The 12,753-nt window shown below is 51.7% G+C and overlaps 1 protein-coding gene across 1 annotated transcript in view; it reads right to left on the reverse strand.

The window, feature by feature from the left end:
• Positions 1-12,753, reverse strand: part of LOC147672896 (aarF domain-containing protein kinase 1-like) — a gene marked incomplete at its 3' end in the record, with an annotated part of 519,161 nt that overhangs the window by 490,416 nt on the left and 15,992 nt on the right. The gene's annotated exons all lie outside the window — the stretch shown is intronic.

Consider the following 12,753-nt stretch of genomic DNA (forward strand, 5'->3'; position numbering starts at 1 on the left):
TTGACAATCCTGAAGGCAGAGTGCATGGGCTCGCGTGAACTGTGTTCTGGCCCGAGCCGAGCCGGTTGCAGCTTGCGGAGAAAAGACCCAATGGCTGTTCCATGATAACGCGTGCCACATCGGTAACTTCGGTGTCGCGTTATCAAGACATGTCGAGTAAGGTGTCATACGAATCGGGATGCTGCCCTCTCACCAACTCTGGTGACGAGGTTAGCATTCCGCCCTTCTAGAGGGACACGACATGTACGTAACTGTGAACCCCGGTTAAAGTTAACGAAAGCCTCAGCTCCACAAAATGGATGCTGCCACCACAGACACGAGTCTGACCTCCTGCTGCTGGGAGTCCTTCCAGCGAGGAGCGCTTGGACAAAGGGTTTCCTGTCGAGGGCAGTGTTCGCACCGTCCCAGACAGGGTTTGTGTATACTGGGTAGGTAGGGCTTTTGCGAGAAGGTGACTGCGGAGTGGCACCCCGGTGCTCACTACGCATCTGCCGGTTAGAACCAGTTCCAGGGGCGACAGCCCTGGCCTGGGGAAAGTCCGGCAGGGGAGAGGGGTGTAACTACCCCCCTTCCTGGTCCCACCCTTAGGGCTGGACCTAGTCATGTACCCACCCCTTTCTTTAGGATAAAGGCCGGAGCGGGGACCCTTCCAAATTAGATCATCTTTGAATCAAGAATACTTTCTACGAAAGGACTTCAAGACTCTTCTCAAGATTTCTCCCTTGTGGCTAAGGAGTAGTCACCCTGCATCAGCGGGCACCATCTAAGAACTCTGCGGTTTGCTGTAAGTCCTTCCTCAAGGAATCCGACGGCCCAGCTCGACGAGAACCGGCTTCCCTGGCACCTCTGACCTCTACCCCCGTCATCAGCGCAGCTGTGATCTGTGGGTGCGACGAGACCTCGAGGGACCGGCCATCATCAGAACCTGCACGCTCTTAAAAACCAGCACGACCATCGAGGTAACTCTCTGGTGAGTGCTCTGGGGTCCGAGAAGCCCCGACCCTGAGCCGCTCCAGCTCCGAAGTGCAGCCCCCCAGCATCTCCACGATCTGCGTGGGGCCCTTCTGCTCGCTGCTCAGCACGTTGTCTGGTCACTAGCCGCTGGCTTGTGTCCTTCTGTGACGACATCCGAGAATCATCACTGCCGGTCTGGTTGCTCCAGACTGGCCCTTGCTTCCATCTTTTCGAGAAGCACCCCGGACCCTCCTGGTCCACTCCGGACGCCGACAGCGTCATCCGTCGTGGGACAGCTCGCACCTCCACCGTGGTCGCCGACAACGCCTCCTGGTCCGTGAGACTGCAGAGCCTAGCGTCGCCCACTCACCTGGTCGAGGTGACGGCCAACTGGTGCCTTCCTGGTACCCTCTGACTACTGGCTAGTAGTACGAACTTGGTCCCCTCTGCTTTCAGGTTTCATCAATCTCCGATCCAGGCTTGGATCTCTACGAACTATTCATCACTGGTCGCCGGCCAGCAACTCCTTTTCTTCCGGCTCCTGGCTCGTCAGCGAAGACCCCGACGCCTGTAAGACTTGTGCAACCGCAGCCCTCGTGGCTAGGTAACTCGGCATTTCAGTGCCTGCATAGCCTCCTTACTCTAGGGTCCCGAGTCCCTCGCTTCCGACTTGCCTTAACCTTTCCGTGTCCTCGGACACTTGTTTTAATTGTGCACTTAAAAGTATTTGCTAAAGAGATTTGGTTTGTGCTAAGTACCCTGTCCTCATAAAGAGTACAGGGCTGTTGTGATTCTTAATAAATATACTGTTTATTTTCATAACACTTGTGTGGTGTCCTTTCACTGGGTGTTCAAGGGGTACATGTGTGGTAAACAGCTGGCTTAACGCGCCCTCTCGAGTCTTTAGCCTTAGACTGCTCGTATCCACGCTACTAGGATAGCTGGTCTATAGGTTGACTTACAACCAAACACCATAAGGGTCGTTGGAACGATACATAGCGGTCGCTAGAATAGCGAACGTTGCATATCGGGCCAACTTCTCACATTGGTGAGCAGCGGTTGGGATTTGAGCTTGCTGTTGTTTTACCACACGTATCCTAAGAATATCTTGTTGAAAGATCGCGCAAGTACTGTTAGTACATATAACTAAAGCTTAGAATACTCTGAGTTCTACTGAACCAGCTGTTGTAGCTCCTCAAGGCTTAGCACACCTTGGCTACAACTCTTAGCAAGGGATCAGTAGGAAAACACATAGTGTAGGTAGGTGCATCACTTACACCACACTAGAAACAGTATGTCGGGCCAAGGAGGAAACTCTGAGTCTCCCCTTGTGTCAGTTGACCCTCCACAGGTCATCCCTTCAGGATATACTGTGCTGAGCTTCAAGGAGTTAAGACGACTGTGTCACTCCCGGAAGATTCAGCAGGGGTCTAACCCCACAACGTCCTTTCTGATTGGTCTCTTGGAGACTTATGATGCCAGGAAAGCTGAGAAACTTCGTAGCTCTTCTAATCCAGAAGGAGACATGCCTCCCCTCGAGGGAACCCGAGATGATCCTGACCTCATCCACCTCGTAACTGAGAACGAAGAGGGAGAGGAGGACGAGGATGAGGATCTCTCTGGGGACGAGGCAGATAAGGGACAGGTAGAAGTCGTCAGACTAACACGGTCCAACTTAAGCAGACACGATAGTGGTACTGGGGGAACCCCGGCGCTACTGTCGGTTCCGCTTAACCTGGGGAATGGACGAGCCCGATCTCTGTCAAGAGACTCTGGCAGATCCCTTCATACCAACGGCTCTCACAACTCTTCTCAAAGAGGGATGACGTCCCCTCAGAGGAGAGTGTACGAAGCGAAGGAAAGGGCAGCTAATCTAAGGATCGAAAGGGAAGAACTTGCCCTGGCCAAGGAAAAGCTTGCTTTCGCTAGAGAGCAACAGTTAAGTGGGGCAATCCCCACTGGTGGCAGCAATGTACCTGGTAATAGGGAAAAGAGTTTCGATACGAAACACCTTGGGAAGATAGTGCCCCCCTTTAAACAAGGGGACGACATCCACAAATGGATTACTGCTTTGGAGAGGGCCTGCACTGTGCAAGGCGTTCCCCAGAGTCAGTGGGCAGCTATCTTGTGGCTCTCCTTTGAAGGAAAAGGAAGAGACAAGCTCCTCACCACAAGGGTAGAGGACGCTAATAATTACCAAGTCTTGAAGAATACACTCGTTGAAGGGTTCGGCCTAACCACTGAGCAGTACAGGGTGCTGTTCAGGGATACCCAGAAAACGCAGGCTCAAGACTGGTCTGATTTTGTCGATTGTGCCACTAAGGCTTTTGAGGGCTGGTTGCTGGGCAGTAAGGTTACTGATTACGCAGGATTGTATAATTTGATGATGAGAGAACAAATTTTAAACAATTGTCAGAACCAGTTGTTGCATCAGCATCTTGTCGACTCGGATCTGACCTCTCCCCAAGAATTGGGAAAGAAGGCAGACAGATGGGTTCGTACGAGAGTTAAACAGAACCAGGGCCAGAATCAAGGTGGTCAGAAGAAAGCAGACCAAAAGGGTAAAGATTCTAAGGGGGAACAAAATGACCAGAAGTCTTCGACAGGTCCCCAACAACCCAAAGAGGGTGGGGGTCAGGCTCCCCAAAAGAAGAAAGAAGGCCAATCCAAAAGATGGTGCCAGTACTGTAAAAGTAAATCTCACTGGTTTAGTGAGTGCACCAAGAAAGGAGGAGGGCAGACTCCTGCCACTGCAGCCCCTAAGGCACCTGTGCCCCCTAGTACAGTCAGCAGTGGTAGTGCGCCTCCCAAGGGTTTAGTAGGGTTAACCCTGGGTTCTGAGGGGCGTGACAACTTAGTTGGCACACTCACTCAGGCTGTCCTTGTCAGTACAGGGGACGCGGACGTGTCCCCTGACACCAGTCCCAATACGCTGGGCAAATACCGACAGACGCCTTTCATAAATGGAAAGATGGCTCAGGCCTATAGGGACACTTGTGCCAGCTTCACCATGGTGACGCCTAACTTTGTGGACCCTGGACAGATCATGCCAGGTACAGAATTCCTGGTGACCAATGCAAGCAATGTCACTACCAATCACAGTATGGCAATTGTAGCTTTCTCCTGGGGAGGGGTAACTGGCCAAAAGAAGGTTGTAGTTAGTCCAGACCTCCCAGTGGATTGTTTGTTGGGCAATGATTTGGAGTCGTCACAATGGTCAGAAGTGGAGCACCGGACTCACATGGAAATGTTAGGTTTGCCAGCACATGTGTTCGCTGTGACCAGGTCACAGGTCAGGAAATGCCCCACTGAACAGGTGCTGGATCCTGGAACAACGGACCAGACACCTCCCAAGAAAAAGAGCAGTAGGGTTAAGGCTGCGCCTTCCCCCTTGCCCCAGGTCGAGGATCAAGTCTCAGAGGAGGCTGACCTACAGGAATTGAGGGAAACTGAGCCTAGGGAGTTCGAACTTGATCAAGTTGAATTCTTGGGCTCAGGGGGACCCTCAAGGGAAGACCTGGGGAAGGACCAGTTAGACTGCCCTTCTCTTGAACCCCTCAGACAGCAGGCTGCTGCTGAGGCTGCTGGGAACGCCACAGGTACCCACAAGGTATACTGGGAAGATGGACTCCTGTACACTGAGTCAAGAGACCCCAAGCCTGGCATGACCAGGAGGCTGGTCGTCCCCTTGTCTCAGCGTGGTTTCCTACTTACCTTGGCCCACGAGATTCCCTTAGCAGGTCACTTAGGCCAGACGAAAACGTGGGACAGGCTTGTCTCGCACTTTCACTGGCCTCACATGAATGAGGATACCAAGGAGTTTTGCCGCTCCTGTGTCACTTGCCAAGCCAGTGGTAAGTCAGGTGGCACGACAAAGGCCCCCCTTATACCAATGCCTGTGGTGGGGGTGCCCTTTGAACGGGTGGGGATCGACATCGTCGGTCCCATGGAACCACCAACAGCATCAGGGCACAAGTTTATACTGGTGGTAGTGGATCATGCCACCAGGTACCCTGAAGCTATTCCCCTTAGGACCACTACAGCACCTGTTGTGGCAAGAGCCCTGGTTGGAGTATTCTCCAGAGTGGGCTTCCCTAAGGAGGTCGTCTCCGACAGAGGTGCAAACTTTATGTCGAGCTACTTAACTGCTATGTGGAAGGAATGTGGTGTCAACTACAAGTTCACTACACCCTATCATCCACAATGCAATGGGCTTGTTGAGAGATTCAACAGGACCCTAAAAGGGATGATTCATGGACTACCGGAAAAGCTTCGGCGTAGATGGGACGTCCTGATCCCCTGCCTCTTGTTCGCCTACAGAGAAGTCCCACAGAAGGGGGTTGGCTACAGCCCTTTTGAACTTTTGTACGGGCATCCTGTAAGAGGACCCCTGTGTTTGGTGAAGGAAGGATGGGAGAGACCTCTCAAAAAGCCGGCAACCAACATAGTGGACTATGTGCTCGGCCTCCGCTCGCGGATGGCTGAATACATGGAGAAGGCATCCGAAAACCTTAAGGCCAGCCAAGAACTCCAAAAAGCTTGGCATGACCAAAAGGCTGTCTTGACTGTTTACCAGCCCGGACAGAAGGTGTGGGTGTTGGAGCCAGTGGCCCCAGCAGCACTCAAGGACAAATGGTCCGGGCCCCACACCATCCTGGAGAAGAAGGGAGAGGTCACCTACCTGGTCGACCTGGGAACTCCCCGGAGCCCCCACAGGGTGCTTCATGTCAACAGGCTAAAAGCATATGTCGACAGGAAGGACATGAGTTTGCTCATGGCCCTAGATGAAGGACAGGAAGAGGAGAGTGACCCTCTCCCCGACCTGCTCACTCAGAATCCTGACGATGGCTCGGTAGATGGTGTTGTCTTTTGTGGCAGCCTCTCCGAACATCAACAGAGCGACTGTAAACAGGTTCTTCAGTCGTTCCGACATCTGTTTTCTCTGACACCCAGTCAGACCGATTGGTGCACCCATGAGGTCGACACTGGTGACAGCTTGCCCGTAAAGAGTAAAATCTACAGGCAGCCTGATCACGTTAGAGACTGCATCAAAAGTGAAGTGCAGAAAATGTTGGAGCTGGGAGTCATTGAACCCTCGGATAGCCCTTGGGCTAGTCCCGTAGTTCTAGTGCCGAAACCTCACACCCAGGGTGGTAAGAGAGAGATGAGGTTCTGCGTAGACTACAGGGGTCTCAATGCAGTCACTAAGACTGACGCCCACCCAATACCAAGGGCAGACGAGCTTATTGATAGGCTGGCTTCGGCCAACTACTTAAGTACGTTTGACCTGACAGCTGGGTATTGGCAAATCAGGTTAGCTGAGGACGCCAAGCCTAAAACAGCATTTTCAACCCCTGGTGGGCATTATCAGTTCGTGGTGATGCCCTTTGGTCTAAAAAATGCACCTGCCACCTTCCAACGGTTGGTGAATCACGTCCTTACTGGGCTGGATGACTTCTGTGCGGCGTATCTTGACGATATTGCTGTCTTTAGCTCCACCTGGGAGGATCACCTGGTCCACCTGCGGAAGACATTGGAGGCGCTGCAAGCAGCAGGCCTCACTATCAAGGCCACCAAGTGCCAGATAGGGCAGACACAGGTTGTATACCTGGGCCACCTTGTAGGTGGAGGTCAGGTTCAGCCACTGGAGAGCAAGATACAGTCAATCAGGGACTGGGCTCCTCCAACCACCCAGACTCAGGTTCGAGCTTTCTTGGGCCTGACTGGTTACTATAGGAAGTTTGTCAGGAACTATGGTTCCATCGTGACACCATTAAATGAACTGACAAGTAAGAAAATGCCAAAAAAGGTTCAGTGGACAGCGAGCTGTCAAAAAGCATTCGATGACCTAAAGCAGGCCATGTGCACGGCGCCTATCCTCAAGAGTCCGGACTACTCCAAACCATTCATTGTCCAAACAGATGCTTCTGAGTTGGGTGTGGGAGCTGTTCTTTCTCAACTGAATTTTGATGGTAAAGACCAGCCCATTGCTTTTATAAGCAGAAGGCTGACCCCTAGAGAGAAGAATTGGTCAGCTATCGAGAGGGAGGCCTTTGCTGTGGTTTGGGCCCTGAAGAAGCTGAGGCCATACTTGTTTGGCACTCACTTCAAGATTCAGACCGACCATAAGCCCCTCTTGTGGCTAAATCAGATGAAGGGTGAAAACCCCAAACTGCTTAGGTGGTCCATTTCCCTACAGGGGATGGACTTCACAGTGGAACATAGACCTGGTACTGATCATGGCAATGCCGATGGGCTCTCCAGATATTTCCGCTTAGAACAAGAAGACTCACCTGGTCAAGGTTAGCTAGTTGTTCCGACGTTTGGGGGGGGGGGTCATGTAGGAGAGTAGGGTCTGCAATCCTATGATCACCCAGATTTTTTGCTTTTGTTTCACTGGTTTACGACTTTCTCTGGCTGTGGGCCTGCCAATCAGACCCACAGCCTGGCTGTTCTCTTTCTAAATTACGATATGTACCCTAGGTGCATTTACCAATTGGTACTGGGCCACCTTATCAGACCCTGTAACTCAGGGCATAGGTGTACCCAGGGCCGCCAGGGGCTGCAGCATGTATTATGCCACCCCTGGCTGGCCTCCTAAATTTGACACAACTGGCTGCATGACAGCTGGGGCGAAGTCGTGTAATCCCCCTTTGCTTTAGATATAGTAGCTCTATATCTAACCATACAATGGACACCCGAGTCCCTATCAGTCACTCCTATGGCAGGCCTTGACAATCCTGAAGGCAGAGTGCATGGGCTCGCGTGAACTGTGTTCTGGCCCGAGCCGAGCCGGTTGCAGCTTGCGGAGAAAAGACCCAATGGCTGTTCCATGATAACGCGTGCCACATCGGTAACTTCAGTGTCGCGTTATCAAGACAGGTCGAGTAAGGTGTCATACGAATCGGGATGCTGCCCTCTCACCAACTCTGGCGACGAGGTTAGCATTCCGCCCTTCTAGAGGGACACGACATGTACGTAACTGTGAACCCCGGTTAAAGTTAACGAAAGCCTCAGCTCCACAAAATGGATGCTGCCACCACAGACACGAGTCTGACCTCCTGCTGCTGGGAGTCCTTCCAGCGAGGAGCGCTTGGACAAAGGGTTTCCTGTCGAGGGCGGTGTTCGCACCGTCCCAGACAGGGTTTGTGTATACTGGGTAGGTAGGGCTTTTGCGAGAAGGTGACTGCGGAGTGGCACCCCGGTGCTCACTACGCATCTGCCGGTTAGAACCAGTTCCAGGGGCGACAGCCCTGGCCTGGGGAAAGTCCGGCAGGGGAGAGGGGTGTAACTACCCCCCTTCCTGGTCCCACCCTTAGGGCAGGACCTAGTCATGTACCCACCCCTTTCTTTAGGATAAAGGCCGGAGCGGGGACCCTTCCAAATTAGATCATCTTTGAATCAAGAATACTTTCTACGAAAGGACTTCAAGACTCTTCTCAAGATTTCTCCCTTGTGGCTAAGGAGTAGTCACCCTGCATCAGCGGGCACCATCTAAGAACTCTGCGGTTTGCTGTAAGTCCTTCCTCAAGGAATCCGACGGCCCAGCTCGACGAGAACCGGCTTCCCTGGCACCTCTGACCTCTACCCCCGTCATCAGCGCAGCTGTGATCTGTGGGTGCGACGAGACCTCGAGGGACCGGCCATCATCAGAACCTGCACGCTCTTAAAAACCAGCACGACCATCGAGGTAACTCTCTGGTGAGTGCTCTGGGGTCCGAGAAGCCCCGACCCTGAGCCGCTCCAGCTCCGAAGTGCAGCCCCCCAGCATCTCCACGATCTGCGTGGGGCCCTTCTGCTCGCTGCTCAGCACGTTGTCTGGTCACTAGCCGCTGGCTTGTGTCCTTCTGTGACGACATCCGAGAATCATCACTGCCGGTCTGGTTGCTCCAGACTGGCCCTTGCTTCCATCTTTTCGAGAAGCACCCCGGACCCTCCTGGTCCACTCCGGACGCCGACAGCGTCATCCGTCGTGGGACAGCTCGCACCTCCACCGTGGTCGCCGACAACGCCTCCTGGTCCGTGAGACTGCAGAGCCTAGCGTCGCCCACTCACCTGGTCGAGGTGACGGCCAACTGGTGCCTTCCTGGTACCCTCTGACTACTGGCTAGTAGTACGAACTTGGTCCCCTCTGCTTTCAGGTTTCATCAATCTCCGATCCAGGCTTGGATCTCTACGAACTATTCATCACTGGTCGCCGGCCAGCAACTCCTTTTCTTCCGGCTCCTGGCTCGTCAGCGAAGACCCCGACGCCTGTAAGACTTGTGCAACCACAGCCCTCGTGGCTAGGTAACTCGGCATTTCAGTGCCTGCATAGCCTCCTTACTCTAGGGTCCCGAGTCCCTCGCTTCCGACTTGCCTTAACCTTTCCGTGTCCTCGGACACTTGTTTTAATTGTGCACTTAAAAGTATTTGCTAAAGAGATTTGGTTTGTGCTAAGTACCCTGTCCTCATAAAGAGTACAGGGCTGTTGTGATTCTTAATAAATATACTGTTTATTTTCATAACACTTGTGTGGTGTCCTTTCACTGGGTGTTCAAGGGGTACATGTGTGGTAAACAGCTGGCTTAACGCGCCCTCTCGAGTCTTTAGCCTTAGACTGCTCGTATCCACGCTACTAGGATAGCTGGTCTATAGGTTGACTTACAACCAAACACCATAAGGGTCGTTGGAACGATACATAGCGGTCGCTAGAATAGCGAACGTTGCATATCGGGCCAACTTCTCACACTGAACACATGCTGTTGCATTATATTATGGACTATTTACTCCTATACCTCTGAGATGTAACATCGGACCTCTTCCCCCACTCCATGATTCTTTGTCCCACTTTGCTGACGCTACAGGACTGCAAGTAAACTGGACCAAATCAGTGATTTATCCAGTCTGTCCCAACCAAGTGCCACGTGCCATACACCTTGGTGAGGCATAGGTCCACTAGTGCGGGGGAAGCGATGCGCTATCTGGGGATTCGCCTATACCATACCCCTCTCTGGATGTACGACCAGAATCTATGCAAGGCCTTAGCGGGTATTAGATCGCAGGTGCACTTTGGCAGTCCCTGCCTTTAGCCCTAATAGGCAAGATTGCAGTGGCAAAGACGGTCATATTACCTCGTCATCTATACTACTTTGCTAACCTCACTGCCATTCCACCGAAGTCGTTCTTTATTAAGCTTGACTCCCTTTTGTGCATATTTATCTGAGGTAACAAACACCACAGCGTCGACCTTAAAAAATTGCTACTTCCAGTAAGCAGGGAGAAGGGTGGGGTGGGGGGTCTCAGCGGCCTCTACTTTGAAATTTATTTTCAGGCTACACAGCTGCAATGGCTGTCATTTTGGACAGCGGGCCGTTATATGGGTGAAACAAGTGACGACCAAGGAATCATGCGGATACCCACAGCACAGAATATATTATTTCCAGGGGTTCTGCCCTCGTCTACCTGGTCACTGCAGGTAATAGTTGCACTCATATATATGCTCCGCATACACCGCCTCACACATAGGATACCGGCATTTGCCCCTGCCCTCCTCTTGGTCGGCCTTCTTCCGCTTCCCTGGTTTCCTTTAGTCAACAGACATGAGAGCTAGGACAACGTGGTCTCAGCACAGGGTGGGCGCCCTTTTCTTCAACGGTCACTAATTGACCATGGAACACACTCTTCCGCCGGGCCAGTTTCTTACCCACCGAGAATTCCGTAACACCTATCACCTTTTGGGCACCCTGGGGCAAGCCATACTTACAATGGGCGGCGGTCGCCATTGGTGGAGAGGAAATCACATTCAAAACTTTAAAACTGAGTTACAACATTTTTGTGAGAAAAATAATAAACGTGCGCCAACTACACATTCAAGAAAAATGTCACAATAAGAGAATTATAGCTACGGCATCGTATAAGTATGCAAATATTTAGACTAGATGGTATCATTCGTACAAGTAATATATTAATTTGAAAAGTATTATTTTCACTAATGTGTGTTAGAAACGTGTCGATGGTGAACTCACATGTTTATATATATATATATATATATATATATATATATATATATATATATATATATATATATAAATAAAAATGTTTACCGCTGTGATCAAGCTTCTAAGGAAGTGAATCGATTTTGTGAATAAACACGACGGTAAATATTTACTGATACAGAGTCTTTCATTCCTGAGAGCGCGCAGATTTGGGGTTTTCAAGTGAGATTTCAAAAGCTGGTGTGCTCCGCCGGCGTGCATGCCCCTCTCCATGGGTCCGCAGGAGTCCAGAAGGAGTGCTTCTTTGAGTTTTAAATTATTTTTAAAGCGCGCGTACACCTGACGGTTCCATGGCGCTACAATATGCTGAGTCCTTGAGAAGCGAGAATCACGGGGGGGGACTGGTGAGAGATTATAAGGGGAAGGCTTTCGAGAATAGAAAGGTTTTTAAAGCCTTTCTGAAAAGCGAGTATTGGGTAGAACATCTAAGTTGGATAGGAAGTAAGTTCCAAAAAATGGGGGCAAGAGTACGGAATTTAGAGCCTCCCCATTTTTTTCGGCAAAAGCGGGGAACAGTCAGTAGATGTTGAGAAGAGGAGCGAAGTTCCCTGGAGGGGGCATAGGGTTTGATCTCTGAAGAGATAAAAGCAGGAGATGAGCCTAGCTGGGCCTGGAAGGTGAGGCAGCCCACCTTGAATTGGGAGCGTTCACGAATGGGGAGCCAGTGCAAGGATTTTAAGAGGGGAGTGACATGATGGGATTTAGTGAGGTTGTAGACCAAACGGGCCGCTTGGTTCTGAACCAGCTGAAGTCGTCGTACATTGTAAGCCGGCATGCTTTGGTAAAGGGCATTGGCATAATCCAAGCGGGAGACGACCATGGCAAGTACGATAAGTTTTAGGGCCGTGAAGGAGAAGAAGTGGGAGACCTTGCGGATAGTGCGAAGAGATAGAAAAGAGGAGGAAACCACCGAACTCACCTGGGAGTGCAGAGTGAGTTGGTTATTAATTTTGATACCAAGGGTTTTAACAGAGGAAGAAGGGGGTGGGGGGGGGGGGGGTCCAAGGGAAGAAGGCCAGAAGAGGGGGAACCAGGGACTGGAGCAACCACCTGTCAAAACCAGCTCTGTTTTATCTGGGTTTAGTTTCAGGTGGTTGTGATTCATCCAGTCCCGGATGAAGAGCATTGTAGATTGGAAATTAGATTTGGAGTCAGGGGAGTGAGAGAGAGAAAATATGAGCTGGAGGGCATCCGCATAGTTGTATACGGAGACCTCCATTTGTTGAAGGGCAAAGATGAGGGGAGCTATGTACAGGTTGAATAGTAAAGGGGAGAGAGAGGAGCCTTGGGGGACCCCACATACCACCTTCCGAGGTTCAGCCGAGAAAACGCCCAGGCGGACCGCTTGGGTGCGATCGCTTAGAAAGGAGGACAGTCAGACCAAGGCAGTGCCGCCGATCCACGCCGCCCCGACACGGGAGAGTAAGATGGAATGGTCCACCGTGTCAAAAGCGGCGGAGAGGTCGAGTAGCACCAAGGCCTGGGGGATGTTAGTGTCCATTCCCTCTCTAAGGTTGTCAAGTACCGAAAGCACACTGACTCGGTGGAGTGAGCCGGGCGAAAACCGGCTTGGCGGGGAGCCAGGACTCGGTTTTCTTCCACGTAGGTGGTGAGTACTCTGGTGACATGTCGCTCCAGGACTTTCCCTAGGAAAGGGAGCAAAGAAATTGGGCGGTAGTTGGCGGGGACAGAGAGGTCTGCGCCGGGTTTTTTTAGAATGGGGAGGATTATAGCGGTTTTGAGAGCAGGGGTAACCACACCC

Source organism: Lissotriton vulgaris, unplaced genomic scaffold (assembly GCF_964263255.1).
Source record: "Lissotriton vulgaris unplaced genomic scaffold, aLisVul1.2 SCAFFOLD_1222, whole genome shotgun sequence".
NCBI classification, from domain to species: domain Eukaryota; kingdom Metazoa; phylum Chordata; class Amphibia; order Caudata; family Salamandridae; genus Lissotriton; species Lissotriton vulgaris.